This window comes from Trematomus bernacchii, unplaced genomic scaffold (assembly GCF_902827165.1).
Source record: "Trematomus bernacchii unplaced genomic scaffold, fTreBer1.1, whole genome shotgun sequence".
Classification (NCBI taxonomy): Eukaryota; Metazoa; Chordata; class Actinopteri; order Perciformes; family Nototheniidae; genus Trematomus; species Trematomus bernacchii.
The window spans coordinates 2655982-2659640 of NW_022987801.1; the positions used below are offsets into that span (position 1 = coordinate 2655982).

The 3659-nt window shown below is 39.2% G+C and overlaps 1 long non-coding RNA gene across 1 annotated transcript; it reads left to right on the forward strand.

Annotated features, from left to right (window-relative positions):
• Positions 1-1454: 1454 nt before the first annotated feature.
• On the forward strand, positions 1455-3018 carry LOC117498161. Its single transcript, XR_004557543.1, has 3 exons — positions 1455-1502; positions 1658-1838; positions 2444-3018. It is a non-coding gene; the product is annotated as an uncharacterized LOC117498161 (long non-coding RNA).
• The last annotated feature ends 641 nt before the right edge of the window (positions 3019-3659 follow it).

Genomic DNA, 3659 nt, shown 5'->3' on the forward strand with positions numbered 1-3659 from the left:
TATGGCCAACAGTAACCTGTGATCTGTATAATAAACTCCCGGATAAAGGACAAACCAAGCCTCCCTGTGTTCCTGTAGCGAGACGCTACAATATATATATATATATATATATATACAGTGCAATAATTCTTTCATGCTAAATGAAGCTCTGTTGCTTGGATATCACTAGATCCTGTTACAGCGTAATATAAAAGTACATAACGATTGATGTGTAAATTAGCATAATTACTAGTTAACCGCTAGCTGCTAACTGCCGCCTCGTTAATATCAAATCTATCATAACAAACATTACCATGCTGTCATGAACGTGCGGTGCTGTTACGTGTACGCAAATTGACGTGCTTGATGTGAACGAGCATTTTGGGGGGCATGGTTAAAGTTGCGCATGCGTTATGAGCGCACATACGGGTACTTCTCAGGCATGCCGGGTAATCTGTGACGTTTCGCTCTCTCAAAAGTTGGGCCATTTTATCATCATGCGCGAATGAGCAACTCTCATAGGAATGAATGAGGCCCCGCCTCCCACGCTGTATCCAGTTATTATTATACATCCATGGTGTGGACGGAGCAGCTACAGGTTAGTTTAGCCTGATCGATCCGCCCCCTCTCCAGCACGTCTTGTTTGAATGACAGGAGTAAACACTGACAGCTGCGGTGAAACTCGAGCGATTAGAGCAATGCGAAAAAACCATGAATTAATGCTTTATTAATTCATGGTTATTAAGGGGCTTATCATCCATGTAAATACTATGGTAGACTACCCAATATTCGCATCGCTCTAATCGCTCGAGTTTTACCGCGGCTGTCAGCTGTGTTTGCTCCTGTCATTCAAACAAGACGCGCTGGAGAGGGGGCGGGGCGTATCTCCATGTAAATCCTATGGGAGATACCAACTACAACAAAATGAACATATTGACCGTGATTTAATTGTAATACACGTTTCAAAGTGATGCCGAAGTAACTACATACTGATACCGGTTAGTAAAAACCATGAATTAATGCTTTGACAAGTCTGCAGACAAGACGGCAGGCGAAAAACCTTTAAAATGCGTGTTTTCTGAATGGAATCGGATCCATCAGGCTAAACTAACCTGTAGCTGCTCCGTCCACACTCACAACAACGTCATACAGACATAAATAAAGCAGCGACTGTATTCGCCATGACATAGGCAGTCTGTGGTTTGTACATGTTTAACTTTTGTCCAGTTTCTGAACAGATATGAGGAGCTGTGAGCTCTGAGTGTGTGCTAACAGCTATAACCCCCCTAGAGGAGGTGAGGTCCACCCCCAAATAAAGCAGGTTAAAATAATTAAATTGAATACATGTTATTTTAGTAAACACTGAAAACGGGTCCCACAGACCCAAACAGCACACAAAGGTTAAAGGTAAGCATATAATAATTTTAAAATGTGCTAAATATATACACTGCAAAAAAACAAAAAAGAGGAGTAAAACAGTGAAGGAGGCCTTCAAACGAACAGTCGGCAAGACCGTGCTGAAGGTAGGCAATTGCACCGTCCAGAAAACTATGAATTTAACCTGTACATTTTATTTCTCTATAGTATATTGTACACAGTGCATTTGCAAACATATTTACATCCTTTCAAACTAAATTGTACAGCTTATTATGTCTTTGTATTTGATTTTTCTTGATAGATTGAGCGCCTGCAGAATGTCCATCTGCGGTGCGCCTATGAAGCTCAGAAGAAGCAAATCTCTGACAAGTACAAACAGCAGGGTGGAGAATGTGAAAAGCTCCTGTACCACGGGACGACCCAGGACAACTGCCAATCCATCGTAAAAACTGGGTTCAACAGGCGCTTTTCTGGGCAGAACGGTAAACATATTTATATATTCTGATCTAATCACCGCTCTTGCATCTGTTTTTAGAAAGCATTATTTCCTACTCGATGTAGCGTAGGAGCTGTTATTGAGTTTGGACTATAGCTGTTAGTTATTACGGTTGTAGCCAAAACCAAAATGAAGGACATAGTCTAGATTACATTTTATGAACTCTAGGCACCAAAAGGACTTTCAGATAGGAAAATTAAAAAAAATACTTACTGACATTCAGCGACTGACATTCGAAGACTTTCCTCACTATTTAAATATCTGCCATTTTTTCAAAGGGTTATAAAGATTTATTGTAAATTCCCACCAGACACTTTTTTACGCTGCTATGGACAATCCTGCACCATGTACATTCTCTAAGATATTGAAGTGACTGTTACTTTGTATATATTGATTGTTGTGTTTTATCTTAATGTGTGCATATGTATAAATGTGTCTGTTGATTGTATATATACAGTATAGGATATACATATTTGTATTATTGTATTTTGTATTCGGGATTGTTGGAAACGTTATTTCGATCTCTCTATCTGTACAAACACACAGAAAAATTGACATTAAAGTTGACTTTGACTTTTCCTCTATTCTCAGCAACTTCCTACGGGAAAGGAACATACTTCGCTGTAAATGTCAACTACTCTGCTTAACCCACCTACTCCAAGCCAGCTGCTGACGGTTCCCAGCTCATGTTCGTGGCCCGAGTCCTGACCGGCATCTACACTCAGGGCCGACGAAACATGAGGGTCCCTCCTCCTGTCAGCGACCAGGAGGGCCACGACCGCTACGACAGCGTAGTCGACAGAATGGACAACCCCCAAATGTACGTTGTGTTTCATGATAACCAAGCGTACCCCGACTACCTCATCACTTTCAAGTGAACGTGAGGAGATATGATTTATCATCCCGTGTGGGAATATACAGGGAGAAGAAATTAAAGAAAGTTATAATTTGGGGTATGTTCACGTAAAGTTATATGGTGTAAGAGTTTTTTTTTTAGTCATAAATTAATCAATATGAATTTGCACACAAATATACACGTGGATGTTCACAATGTTCGTACAAAGTCTTAAAAGTTTGGACTATGTCAGATACCTGATTTTTAAATATTATCTGGTCTTTATTCTACACCAGGGGTATTCAACTAAAATTCAACGAGGTCCAGTTAGAGAAAATCTCCCCATGCAAAGGTCCGGAACATCAAAATGTCTAACTTGCTCTATGAATTAGTGTGATATATATTGAAGTAGCCTGTAGCTTTATCAACGTCTGCATGTAATCAACAAAAGACTGCCAATCAAATAAAGAAAGTACAATTCATAAACAACAATATTTATTGTCAATTAACATTGAACTATACAGATATACAGTAAAATACTGTGGATATATATGTGTAATGTTCCTCTCGGGCTGCATTTAAAAATAAAATAGGAGAAAATAAATAAAATAGCTTTTGAAAATATGTGCATCTTAAAAGTGCTTAATTTTAGATAAATAAAATAAAGTGTAGCAGCAGCTTGAGTTTCCCTTTTTCTTTGTTAACCGTTTCACATCATGACTTAACAGTTTCAGCCGATTATAGAACAATATCAGTCTTTACACATCATAACAATTGAACAGTTTTAAAGTTTCTCTTTCTTTCCCTCTTATATTGCAGTCCATCACTCACTTTTCTTTAATTCAGTGCGAGAATTGAGCTCGAGCTTGTCCTGCCAGGAGTTTAAATCTGGGCAGAAATGGTGTCAGGGCCATTCTCATACACACATGCAGGTGCTCATTGGTTAGCCTCGGTTAGCCTGACCTGGAACGA